This window comes from Syngnathoides biaculeatus, chromosome 5 (genome assembly GCF_019802595.1).
Source record: "Syngnathoides biaculeatus isolate LvHL_M chromosome 5, ASM1980259v1, whole genome shotgun sequence".
NCBI lineage: Eukaryota > Metazoa > Chordata > Actinopteri > Syngnathiformes > Syngnathidae > Syngnathoides > Syngnathoides biaculeatus.
The window spans coordinates 483,735-497,800 of NC_084644.1; the positions used below are offsets into that span (position 1 = coordinate 483,735).

The 14,066-nt window shown below is 48.0% G+C and overlaps 1 long non-coding RNA gene across 1 annotated transcript; it reads left to right on the forward strand.

Moving 5' to 3' along the window:
- The first annotated feature begins 7,378 nt into the window (after positions 1-7,378).
- On the forward strand, positions 7,379-13,835 carry LOC133501316 (uncharacterized). Its single transcript, XR_009795154.1, has 2 exons — positions 7,379-7,549; positions 13,460-13,835. It is a non-coding gene; the product is annotated as an uncharacterized LOC133501316 (long non-coding RNA).
- The last annotated feature ends 231 nt before the right edge of the window (positions 13,836-14,066 follow it).

Below are 14,066 nucleotides of genomic sequence, written 5' to 3' on the forward strand. Positions count from 1 at the left end.
GTCCATAATGGCTTTCGGAGGAGCTTGTCGCTTTGTAAAGACATTTGATTGACACCTCCCGATGTCTCCGTCCAATTAGAGAGCTCCTTTGTTAGTGTACACCAGTCAGTGTGTGCGTGTGTCACAGCTCGCTGCAGGAATGAATAATAATAATATGCCAGTGTGCGTCTTTCTCGCGCACTCGGGCACTTAAAGCGGTCGATTAATTAGCTGATTAAACTGCTTCGGCTCGTCAACGCCACCAAAAAAAAAAAAAAAAGATGAAGACAATGATGCTGATGCTGATGAGGATGAGGAGGAGGAGGATGTTTACTGTGTTTACAGGTTCACTTCTTTGTGTTTAGACACCTCACAGCTTGATTTATACACGGAAAAAAAAAATCGACGATCGACGACAAACAACCTGGATTTTGTTGTTGAAATATGGCAGTGGGATTTCAATATTTAATAACGTTATCGCTGTTTCCGGCAGCCTTCTTTTGTTCGACGTTAAATAGAATGGAGCTCCCCGTGAAATGGACTCCCGCGGAACAGTCGAGGCACACGGAGGCTTATTAAAAAGAACCACTATCATTATTGTTGTGATTATTATGAGCCAACAAACGTGATTTCCAGTCCACAGCAAAGAGGTCCAATTAAAAAAAAAAACAAAACTCATAAGAAATAATGTGCAATTTATTTTACACTTCATATCGTGTGTGAAATGCGAGTTGTGTAATATAATGTCATTATCGTGTTTCATAACAATTAAGAGATCATTCATAATATTGTAGCGTTATTGATAACACAATCAATTGTGACATTTAAATTGTATAATTATTAATAGATTTGACGTGGATGACGATGGGATTCAAATAAGGACGCAAAAAATATAAACACAAAATCTCTTCGAGATTTAAATCTTTCATCTAAATTGCAGCTCTAAATACAAATTGTTTTTTTTTAACAATATAAATGATTTTGTATTATATATTTTAAACACCAACTCAATTAAATTCTTGAATCTGAATTCAATAACTACCATTTCCAATGTGTACAAAAATGGCATTCAAACAAATTATGGCACTTTGTATTCAATTCACGTGAAAATTATTTTTTTTTCCCGTTGTCGAATAAAAAAAATGTTTCAATAGTAGTATTATAGCACCTGTAAAGAGTACAATCCAAAGTGGGTATTGTAACGATGTATTATTGTTTAGCGTTATTCTATCGCGAATATTTTTTTTTCTATGTTTGTTTTTGTTTTCCGTTTCTCGGGGACTCCACGAAGCGCAAAAGCCGCAACACAGCGCCGCGTGATGACGTCGAGGACGGCCGGCTGCAGTTCTTGGGCTCTCGGAGCACAATCAGAACCAACCCGGTCGGGTCGGTAGCTGCGCGCCCTACGGTGACGCGGCCATAAAGAAAGAAAAACAACAACGACGACGACGACGACGACGACGACAACATCGAGGCGCCGCAACGGCAACATTTCAATGGCGGCTGCCTCCAAATAACGAGCGCGCGCGCGCGCAGGAAATTGCCGGATTGCGGTCACATGGAAAACGATTCAAAGCATGTTGAAAAAAAAAAAAAAAAAGTCATTTTGGGACATCGCCAACAATGTAAAAACATGGATAAACCCGATGACCATTTGAAATTGAGTCCGAACAAAAGTTAAAGCATTTCTTTTTTGAAAAAAATTCCATTGTATAAAATCAATGCAAAGGAAGACAGAATGCAACAAGCATAGGAAATGACGTCATGATGTAATCTTTGATTTGAAGCAGATAACCCACGTCACAAATTGAAATCATGCAAAATAATATACATGACATCATTTGATGGGTTCAACCAGCATCCAATCGTGTCAAAAAAAACGTCTGTGTAAAGTATTTTCATGTCAAAATCCAAAATGTTTTGATGACTTAACGATGCAGTAATGTCGCGTGAAAATTAAAATAATTTCAGAATTTAACTGCGTGCGGATAATAACGTCGCAAGTTAATGACGTGGTGAAAAAAAAATCATAACGCGGAAATGTCACGTGCAATCATTCATGTCAAGTTGTTGTCGATGCAGTCATGAAAAGTAACCCACGTTTAGGAAGAGTGACGTGCGCGGTGGCCACAAGCGGGCCCCTTTCCGAACAGCCATGTCCGTGACGTCATCGCCGTTCGTCATCAACACACGCGAGCCCAAATTGTTTGAAAGCTCAAACGGCGCCCTTGGGGGCTGCCAGGTCCACCGACCAAAGTCAGTCGGACGCCAGGCGGCCACGTTTTGACCACGTTGGCAGTTGCCCAAACAGGAAGTAACGCTCTCTCACCAGTCAAACGAGAACGAGCAAACAATCGCAAATGGGGAAATAATCGTCTAAACATCAAGCATGAAGCAGAACGTATCCCAAAAAGTTACCGGAGGAAACGTGCGACCCGGCGCCTCTTGATGACGTCAACAGCAGTCCTCATTCGCGACAGATTCGAAGGAATCGGCGAATTTGTCAATTCGGCACGAGCGGGTGTTGCTTTGTCGTTTTCTTCGTGAAGCCGCGCGTTAGCGTGCTAGCGAACCAACAAAAGGCCGCAAAGTTGAAGCTTTTCCAAATGAAAGCGAAAGCTGCAAAAAAAAAAAAAAAACAAACGAAAAGTAACTCCTCCCCGCTAGCTGGCTGGCGCTTCCTTCTTGTTTGTGTCTTCTTCTTCTTCGTCGTCGTCCTCAGCGCCGCTTTTGTTTACTTTGAGTTTAGTTTAGTCCCCCCCCCCCCCTCCCTCCCTCCCTCTGGTAGTTTGCGTGACGCTTGTGGAGTGTTTTTATCGCTGTCGAGACCTTGCTAGCAAACACGACTCACGCGCACACGCACAAATGAACACACGCATATGCGCACTGGCCGTATATTCTCTGTATGCGTGCAAACACATTTCATCTCTCTCTCGCTCTCTCTCTTTCATAAACACAAACGTGCGCACAAATGTTGTGTGTTTGGGCTGTGAACTGAATATTGATCGTTAAAGTAGTTTGAGTGTAACATGTCGCAGTGCGTTAACGTCAACGCACTCAGCCGCACGCACAACGCCGCCGCTAGCACGCAACCACTGGGGGGGGCACAGTACCATTGGACAAAAAGGAAAAAGGGGAGGGGCTTACCGTGCATGCGTGTGCTGTGTGTGCGTGTTGTCAAACAAACGAAGACACAAAGAATCCCTCCGGCTTTCGTTCATTCAATCCGTAAACTCGTGCGAGCGCGTCTGCATACACGCCCACACGCCACATTCGGTAGTTTGCGCGTGTCTTTCTTCACGTTGCACAACTTTTCCTGAGTGCGTTTCCTCAAAACATGCCACCAAATATCATTTGGATATTATTTGCTCGCGTTCAGGCAAGGCCAAAAGAGCACAAGCACGCGTTCTTCTTGTCGGCTCTTGGGTGACCTTTGACCCCGTGGCCCACGACGTCCCGACGCTGCTTCTGTCCGTTTGTGTCCGCAAGCGGGTCAGCGCTTTTCGTCCAAAGTCGGCCTCCCGTGACCCTCCCTCGTGAGGATAAGTGGCTTGGAAAACGGAAATGTGCGGAGGTTCTTCACGGCGTCCCGCAGAGATCCGTGCTCGAATTGTTCCGTCTTCGCCCGCTTCCCTGAGAAAGTTTCTTTTGAAAGCAAAATCCGTTCACTGGCGCCGCGCCGCTGACGACAACCTCGAAGACGGACCGAGAACCGAAGGCCGTCCTCTTCGAGTCGGATCAAAGCGCAATCCAGGAGCTCTCCAATGACGCGCCAGGCCCCAGAATTTCCATCGAGGTTAGAAAGGCGGACGACACCCGGGATTGGTCGCCAGCCCCTGAGCTTTGGTCGCTTCAATTGCTCTTATCCGTCTCATTTGGTTTTAGTGCCTCCGAGGGGGCCTTTTTTCCATCAAACGAATGATTCTTCTTCTTCTTCTTATTAGAGCGCTACGATCCGTCCACGTTGTTGAAGATGGCAGCCGAGTGTTTGCCGGGACAAAGTTGAGATGCCAGCGAGCGCTTTCACGGTGGGAAGAAACGCGACTCAACTCCCTCCCTCGACAAACCGGCAGCACTTTTGATGAAGAAAGGTCGACCGCGATGGGAGCTAGCTTGCGGCGTCCTCCGTGAAGCGGAGAGGTTGCAAACGCTCAGCGCAAATGTCTGCAATGTTTTTTTGGAATCTGCATTTTTGACCCCAAAGATGGATTTTTTTCATCCTCATTCTTTGGTCTGAATATAAGCGAAACACTTGAAGAATCGAACAGACTTTTCCAAAGAATTTTTTTCTGCACAATTGTTCGGAAAACCTCGCCAGGCTACGCGTCGACGCTATAGGGGGTCGCTCGCTGCGCATGTAAAATAACCGGGCGGCACTTTGCTCGAAAGTCTGCTGGCTCGATGCTAAGGAACAACGGGGTTGAAATGCTAACAGTTAGCTTTGACAGACACAATTAAAAAAGCTGATATTTGAAGACGTATTTTTCATCCTTGACAAAACGAGACAAGAGGAAAAAGAAGAAGAAGAAGAAGAAGCAGAGGACCCGGTCTCGGCCGGCGCACCTCCGGGATTCTGCGGGCCTCCACGTTCAATCGTCGGAGCTCTTTGCAAAGATACGAATCTCCCGCTGGAAGTCTCTGCGGCATTTGCGCGACGGTCACCGTAGCAGATCTCTTTCAAAGTGCTTGGAATTCTTCGAGGACTCGGCATTATTTGCAAAAACCAAACATCCTGACATACTTGCCAAATAAAGAAGATTCTGACTTTGATACTTTAGCCGCCTCTGGGCGAACGGCAGGTGCCAAACCCGATTACGTGTGGGTACACTGTGTAAAGTATACTTAATATATTGCGTACATTTGTTCAGCGACAACATGTAACGGTACTCACGCTCATATATTCTTTATCATCTGCATAGAACAACAAAGATTAACGTCGTACTGATGAGCTGCGGAGGAGGTGACACATCATTGTGAATCCACTGAGATCCAGACGGCACACGCCCAGCTGCAATATCATTGGCTGCTGCGCAAAAAGGCAAGCAATGACTGCCTGGAACTCAAGTAGCCTTCATAGGGTTAGCCCGTCCATGTGCAAAAAAACAACAACCATTTAATCATGTTGCTCCTACATATACACATCTATTTTTTTACAATGAAGTAGCAATATTATGAAGTGCTATTCTTCCTCATTCAAGTACACATGACGAGATTTTTGGGGGGCGGGGCGGGGCGGGGGGGGTTCAGGGAAGGCTGGAAGTGAATTAGCGACACCTGCGTTCATTTCGACGCGACAGACATGGAACCGACTTAACATGCCGCAGAGCGATTTGATACGCGCGCGCGTTTGCTTTCGCTGTCGCGCAGGAACACGAACGACGGCGCCGACGTTAGCGTCGGCGTCGTCAGGGCGACGAGCCGAGTTCATATCCGATGGCGCAAAAAGACTGGCGGCTGCACAGCGGAGACAAAAGACAAACATTTACACCTCCCGCTTTTCAGCGCAGCGCTTCCGACTCATCAGCGCACTTTCTCGCCACAAAGGTGTGCGCGCTAACAGCCGAGCTAATTGGGCCGCCGAGCCCATTAAGGCGGGAGGAGCCTGATGGAATTAGCGGTGATGAGGCTCATAAGCGACGAAGGCCCGCGGCGAGGCCGACGTTGGTTTTGACTCGCCGCCTCCCCCGCCTCTCCCGGGCGCCGTGCGTCGCCCTGACACTAGAGGGAGGCAGAGCGGAGCCAACCCACGCAAACGTCGCTCAACCCGAACCGGGTTCTTGTTCGGCCGCTTGGTGGCGCACACAAAAGTCCCCGCGTGATGACGTCATCGCAAGCCTCCGATTCCAAAGGCTCGTTCGCATCGGCTGTCTTGTTGCCTGGCGACTGCGCTCTTGTCACTCAACTACTGCGTGGACCAAAAAAAAAAAAAAAAAAAAGATCAACGTGCGAGTGTACGTCTGTGTGTGTGTGTGGGAGAGGGAAAATATGAGTGTGTATGTTTGTGTACGTATATTGCATGAACATGTACATACGTGTATGCGTTTGTGTACAATCTGCGTGTATGCGTGTGTGTGAGTGAATGTGTATGTACATATTGTGTGTATTCATGTACCGCTGGGTGTGTGTGCACGTGTGTGAGAGTTTTGTGTATTTACTGTACATCTGCGAGCGTATGTGACTCCATATGTATATGCGGGCGTGTGCATACGAAATGTGTGCGTTTCTTTGTTTTTGCCCATGCATAACGTGTGTGTGAGGTAGGTAGCGCATGTTGGCGTGTGTGTAAAAGATGCACGTGTGGATGTGTGTACGCAGCTTGTGTACTCGCGTGTGTTTTTGTGCACATGTGCTTTTGTGTGCGCGCGCGCGCACTTGTAGGCATAATTACGTGTACGCGTGTGTGTTTGTGTTCCTTTTTGTGTCTTTAATGGCGCGTTGCTCCCATCCTGCCTGACAGCCAGGAGCGAGCACGAAAGAAAGATGGCGCCGATCAATGCGCTCGCTTGCTACACGCCCGCACGCACGCACACGCGTGTTGAGGGTGTAATTACACGGCCTCCGCTCCGCCGCCATTGATGTGCAGATGATGAGGATGGCGCGGTGAAAGCGGACGTGTTTGGTGTGTGCGTTGTGTGTGTTTTGCTTCACGTTTGTGTCAACTGAACAGCTGGATTGCCATTTTTCACTCAAATTAGATTTGGCCTCAAGCACCGGCGCTGGGGGGAATTAAAAAGCAAGCGCCCTCTTTTGGCGACGGCGGCGGAGGCGGCGCTCTTTTGCGTCTTTTCATCAGCCGCTCGCTCGGCTTCCACTTTTGCGCTTTTGTTTGCCGTTCTTTCCGAAGCGCACAAAGGGCTTCGGCGCCAGGCCCCCGATTGGCGGCATCTGCGGCGGGGGGGTCACGCCCACGTCGCAACGCTCGACGACGTTCGCCGGGCGCTCGCCTTGCAGTCGCGAAACATTAAATTGTTTCAAATGCTAAGCTAATGCTAATCGTAGCGTGTCGCGATTGTGAGAGGTGTCACAAGACGATGCTAATTACGTTCCGAGTCGAATGCTAAGTCGATGCTAGCCTAAGGCTAAGCTAATACTGATTATTATATTGTGTTGCGTTATCGTGTCTTTTTTTTTTTGTGACGCAACATGTTAAAATAATGCTAGCGTGGCGTTTTAGCTAACACTAGTTATAACGTGGCTAGTTTGCCGTGCGCTCTCGCCAATTACGGCGGCGCCCACGTTGGAGTGACTCCGCCTCTCTTCTCACCTTGATGCCAATGACGTCACGATCACACGGTGACGGGCGAAGTGCGCCACCTGGATGTGTCTAAATGTTTTATTCTGTTGATTTATTTAACCAACAAAGGACTTTATTTTATTCGTTTTATTGCATGAAAATGAACACTCGATGATAATGTTGGTCGTCGACAGAGTGGAAGGTTCCTTCGGCGGCCTGCAGGTGGCGGCAGAGCTCAGCGGACAGCGACGCTGGGAACTTTTCAAAAACACGAAGCATCCTTTGCGGCATCAAGAAATAATATTTGGCTTCATGCTCCATTGACACTGTCCCAAGGTGAGCGAAAATAACACAAACCCTCCTTTTTATCCATAAAATTCTAGTAAATACCTGTCACCATCAATCCTAAACAACAGTCCAATATTGGTCTTTTATAGATTCATTTGTATAGATTTTGACCGATTTAAATGATTGATTTGTTCAATGAGGAAATGTTTAGTTCATACTGTGAAAGTTGAAACAACATTTGCAAAATTGAAGACTGATTTATTTATGAAATATAAGGGACGTTTGAATATGAAGTGAAAATCTTTTTCTTCTCGAAAAGGTTCGAACAAGTCGAACATAGAGATATTTGTCTCTTTCTTCAAATTCTTATGTCGTCAAATACAAATCTAGTTTTAAAATTCTAGCAATGGATGAACATCAAATTGTCTTTTTTTTTTTTTTTTGGTCCTGTAGTTTTAAAACGAGGTTTTTTTTTTTTTTTTATACAGCAAACAGACAAAGATCACGCGTTCACGTGCATTTGCTTACATTATTCATTCATGTCAGTCAATAGATTTTTTTGAAATGTTAGTCATGCGCGGAGTTGGCACCTGCGCCCGGTTGTGTGAGCGCCGAGGCTGGCTGCTCTCTTATCTGGCCTGTGAATGGCTGCTGTGGCCTGAACTGGTCGAGAGTCACTTGCGAGTTTTCATTTCAAACTATCATTATCTTTTTTTTTTTTTTTTTACATTTGGAATTGCATACAGGCGATGAATTGTTGGTGTTTCTTTTGAAGCGTTTTTTGTTTGGAAAGATTCTTTTGTTGTTTTCTTCCCCGCGGACGAATGGATGCCATGTTGTTGTGTTGTCACTTTGTCATTGTTGTGATGTGTTGTCTTCAACTTGTGTTTTCACTCCACCCGGCAAACATGGCCGCGTCGTTTTGTTCCCGCCGCCGCCGCCGCCGCTCGCTCAACCAATTATTTCACGCACACACAAACAATGGTGTATGTTAACGTTGATGGAAGTCGACAATAACAATTACACACCTTAATTAAGCGGCCAACATGTCGGTGGATGTGAGCCAACGCACACGCAGCTCGTTGCAATTGTATCGTCATAATTAATACATACAATACTTAATGGTTGGAACAGATGCGAGAGTCTCTTTTTTTTTTTTTTTTTGGAGGCTGAAAAATCTACTTGAATTCAAAATAAGAAAGGGTTAAGGTTAGGATTATATTAAAAAAGGATAATAATAGTTGAAGTCTCCAGGTACTTTTCCTTCATTTCGAAGCACCTGCGCGTGCGCGTGCGCTATTAACAAGTCGCTACATGTTTCCAGCAGCAAAGCGAAAGATTAATTCCAGCAGGACAAATCATCAACCCCGCTCAGGGACTTGTTATTTTCATTTTCAGTTTTCTCGCTTCTTGGCTAAGCTAAGCTAAGATGAAAGAAAACATCTGTCAAAATAAATAGCGAGAAACGGTGAGCGAACGCAGGCGCAAACGGGCAAACGCTAACCTGAGATGGGCGCCGGCACGCCCGTCACCCGCGTGAAGAAAGTGGACGCAAAGCCCGATTTCAGTGTTGCTGGAAATTTCCACAAAGCCTTCAACACGCTATCAAGACGAGATCATTTTTCATGGATGTTATTGTTTTCGGCAAATATTCTCAGATATTCAATGCGGCTCCGCCGACATGTTTTTAAAACAGATGGAACAAAAGAAAGTTTGAAAAGAAAAAAAAAAAAAAACAATAAAACAACAACACGTGGAACATTCCACAGGTGAAGTTAATTGGAACGAGGGGGGGTCTAAGGGGTTAACCTCCCAGAAAGCCTCATGCGGGGAGGGGGGGGGGGGGCCTTCCAGCTCCAAGAACAACAATCACCGGAAGAAATGGAGGGATTTCATCATCTACGCTCCATGATCTCATCAAAATCTGGAGGAAGCACTTCATGTAAACAGGAAACGGACAGCGAATGCCCTTGACCTTTGACCCCTCACTCGGGAACACTTCAGAAAACCATCATCAGTGGATACGCTTAAAACTCTACCGTGCAACGCGGAAGCGGAGCGGCTGGCGCGACCCGGGGCTGTCGGACGCCCTCGAGACCGCCGGGGTGATCTTCAGGAAACATCCTCGGCCACGTCGACCCGCCGCTGTCGGACGCCCTCGAGACCGCGGGGGTGATCTTCAGGAAACATCCTCGGCCACGTCGTCCAACTGTCTCACGTCAACCGTCGAGACCTTCGACTTCTTGGAACTCTCTCAGGACCCGAAGTGGGAGACCGAGATCAACTCCATCCTGAAAACGGCCCAGCACGGCACGCGCTTCCTGCGGCTCTGGAGGAAGCACGGCCAGTTGCGGGAGCTGCTAAGAAAGTCGTACGCCGCCATCGTCTGGTCGGTCCTGTGTTGGGGTTACGGTTGGGGTCCTTTGGAGCCGCCGCAATAACGGACAAACTCCGACCGGAACGGACGATCAACAAAAGATTGGCAATGAATGGCTGGCGACCGGTTGCGGGTGTGCCCCGCCTCCGTCCCTTGTGAGGTTAAGCGGCTCAGGATAAAGTACGTAAGATGCAGGCTAGGAAATGTCACGCAGTCAACGTACTTCATGTATGGAATATGCAATGAATGCAAAAAAAAAAAAAAAAAAGTGCCAGCGATGAACGGGCGAGGCCCGCGTCTTGTTTCCACGGCGACGGAGCACATCCGACGCATTTAATGTCATTTTTAACGCAAAAGATGATTTCAAAGTTCTAACGGCGTGTTTAGGCTCCCAAAATAAATTGCCGCCTTAATTGCGCTCGCTGTGTGTTACCTTCATTAGCACGCACACACACACACACACGCCAGTGCAGCAATATGGCAACTGTCGCCCCTGCGTGTGCGTGTGTGCGCGTGCGCGTAAGACAACAGGTGACACCCCCCGCCCCCCCCCCGCCCCCCCGGGCCCCACCCGGGCATGTTCGACACACAGCTGAACACGTTTATGCGCCGTGATTGACTTTAACGAGGCTTCACGTGTTGCAGCCGCTGGGAAGGCTTTTTTTTTTTTTTTTTTTTTTTTGCCTCTCACAGGACGAGGAAACAATTCCACGGCGTGCGTGTACGGACGTGTGTTGCGCGTACACTGCTGCCGCGTATGCGTCCCCCACCGCTGTACTGTGTGTGCACACTGTACTGTACAACCAGCGTGCTGCAATCGTGTACTTTACGCGTGTGAGCATATATTTTTTTATCTGGATTGTACACGTGCGCGTGTGCTGTGACTCGGAAGTTGTGCGCGTGCGTGTGTAGAGTGTACTGGAATCTGTGCGTCCGCGTTGTGTGTGTGTGTGTGTGTGTGTGTACTGTAACGTAAGTACGTGAACGTGAGAGTGCACCGTGTTCATGCATTGACACAATTTAGGTGGTCGTGAAGGTCTCCGTGTATTTATACTGCAGTGTCGATGCGTGCACGCGCGTGTTTCTATACTCTTTGCTGGAAGGTTACCGTGGCAACCCCGGGTCATCACTCACAGCTATAATGGTGATCAAACATGATGTGTCCAGAAGGATGACACATTTTTTTTTCAATTTTAAGTCTGGTTTTATTTGAAGTCAGCGCACGATCCGTCTTTCGCGCACACGTGAAGATGACACGCAAACGCCCACCCGCGTAAAGGCGCTACACTGGTGCAATTACATTTGCGCGACTCATGCACGCGCGCATGAACACACGCGTCGAAAAAGCACGTTCCCGCAACAGGGTACTTTACGCACTCGCAATGAATGCACGCACAAGCCGCGACAGACAAACAAGTGCGCGTGCGTGCACCTGTGCAGCACATCATCCTCGAGCGCGTCAATCAAAAGCTTTGCTAATGGAGCTGGAAACTCCACACGAAACACACAAAGCGGGACGGGAGGCAGCTGGAGCTCGCGTGGGTGCGTAATGACGAGGATGACGTTTGAGCGGGCCGGGTCACGCGACAAAGCCAAAGCAACAATCTCAGCCGCCCGCTAGCGTCGGACTACGGAGGCTCGACCCGAAGAAGTCAGCCGCGTCCATTCTGTGACTTTGAACGCTGTGGCAAACGTGAATAGGAATCACGCGGAGAGGAGGCCTCTCAACTCGCTTGAATCGGAACCAGAATCGGCTTTCGTGGCCAAGTGTGTAAAAACGCACCAGGAATTTTGCCCCGCTGCAACGTTCTCAACAAAGAACGAGAAACATTTCTGAATGAAAGAATCTGAATCTCTGGATGAAGGAACGAACGAGTCGAGTACGTGGAAGCCCCCCCCAAAAAAAAAAAAAGTAGAAGCCGCCGCAAGTTCACACACGAGGACGTCGGCGCCAAGACGTTGCCTCTTTAGGACCGACGGCTGACGCGGGATCGGAGGTCAAACGTCGAAGGCAACCACGACGTTCCACTTGCCATGCGGTCGTTGTCCTGAGAAAAGACAAATCTGGGACCGCTTTAAATGTGTTTGTGCTCAGGAGGCTCCTCCTCCAATTTGGGCAAAAAAAAACAAAAAACAAACTTTGTCATTGGGATCATTTTGGCCAGCCAAGTAGGCTAGCGTTAGCATTAGCACATCTGGTAGGGTTAGGGCGAGGGGTTAGCTCAACAAAACAATTGTCACAAATACGGGACACGGGGCACGACCCAAATGCAGGACTCCGAGGCACTGACATGATGTCCGAGGATGCTTTAATGCCAGGCAGAGGGCATACACGGATAGATATCCATCCATCCATCCATCCATCCATCCATCCATCCATTTTCTTCACTGTTTATCCTCACAGGGGTCACGGAAGTGCTGGAGCCTGTCCCAGGTGGAATTGGGCAAGAGGCGGCGGACACCCTGAACTGGTCACGAGCCAATCGCGGGGCACACGGAGACCGACAGACAATCAAGCGCACCGAGGGGGCAATTTAGGGTGTCCCCAATGAATGTTGCGTGTTTTGGGGATGTGGGAGGAAAGCGGCGTGCCCGCCCCGAGATGAGCCACGCAGGCACCAGGAGAACGTGCAAATTCCACAAAGGGGGGACCGGGATTAGAACCCTGGTCCTCGGAACTGTGAGGCCGACGCTCTAACCATTTGCTGCACTGTGGTGCCCATAGATACACAGCATACAATTTTCACAAATTGAAATGACACGTCTAACGAAAGGAGCTCGCAATCACGCTCCGACGACGGCCACGGCTAATTTGGGCCACTTCGGCCAGCCGGGCTAACGTCAACGCGCACGATCCCGAATAAAGTCGCACCGACCGATCGCAATGCAAGAAAAGGCGGCCAGAATTAACGAGCTCGCTCTGCAGATGCCGTTGAGCGGCGACAGACACGCACACCTGTCGCAATTAAATCAAAACGCGCTCACCACAACAATGAGAAAAAGACACACACGCAGGCAGCATCCAGGTTCTGTTGTCGCACCGCTCGGCATCATGGGACTCGTCCGCGTTTATTTACCAATACGTAAGACGGGCCGTCGTAGCCTCGTCCGTTTGTGTTGTTTTTGTGCATCTGTCGACTCGCTGAGCAAATTCCAAACTCGTTAAAGTTACAAAACAGACGCACACGTTGTTGGGTTTCGATTTTCACATCAGAGTAACGCCTCCCTCGCTCCCCTCCGTGATGAATTACTGCAACACACGCGATTGTGACAGATTTGACGCCCGTCGCCCCCCCCCCCCCCTTCTTCATGGGTGCTATTCCCGTCACTCGTGCTAAGTGCTAAGTCAACTTGTTGTGTTGGTGTGCAAATGTTTGGAGGCAAAGTTTGCCCGCGACAGCGGCAGGAAGTCCAAAACATTTTCAAAATCATGTCAAAGATTGCACAAAATTATGCACCTTTTCTAACCCTCTTTTTTCAATTCTTCAAAATTTTTAACATCGTAACATCATGACTCATCATTTTGAAATATATTACCATATTTTTCCGTGCCCCATATATATATTTTCTCCTAAAATTAGTGAGTATCATGGTAGAAGGATGCTGAGGATGGAGCTGCCAGGCAAAAGAGCGAGAGAGAGGAAGACCAAAGAGAAGGAGAGAGGAAGATGCAGGAGATAAGACCAAGATGGCAAAAGATGACACGCTGTGGCGACCCCGTACGGGACAAGCCGAAAGGAAAAGAAGAAGAAGAAGAAGAAGAATTTTCTCCTAAAATTATGAAGTGGTTTTGAAAATACAAAACTTATTATTCTCTCGTGAGTTTAAGGCTTTTTCTTCCAAATATATATATATATTTGAGAGGTATATGTATTTTTGGGGGAGAAAATATGACTGTGAGTTATAATGACCCTAACACCTTCAATAATGACTATTCTTAAATAAAATCTATCATCCCCCCCCCAAAAAAAAATACATTTGTGTCAATTATTTTCTCAAACTATGTGATTCTTTTTGTTTTATTCCTGTCAATGTTTTTTGTCCCTCTCTCCCGACGACGACGCTAGCCTCCGTTGCTAATGCTAAGCGCGCGCCTTCCCCGTGGCGACTGGCTGGCGCTTCGGGTCACGTGATCGCGCGCGTCCAACGGCAGCGGCTTGGGAGCGGGCCGCTGCGTCTCCATGGCGA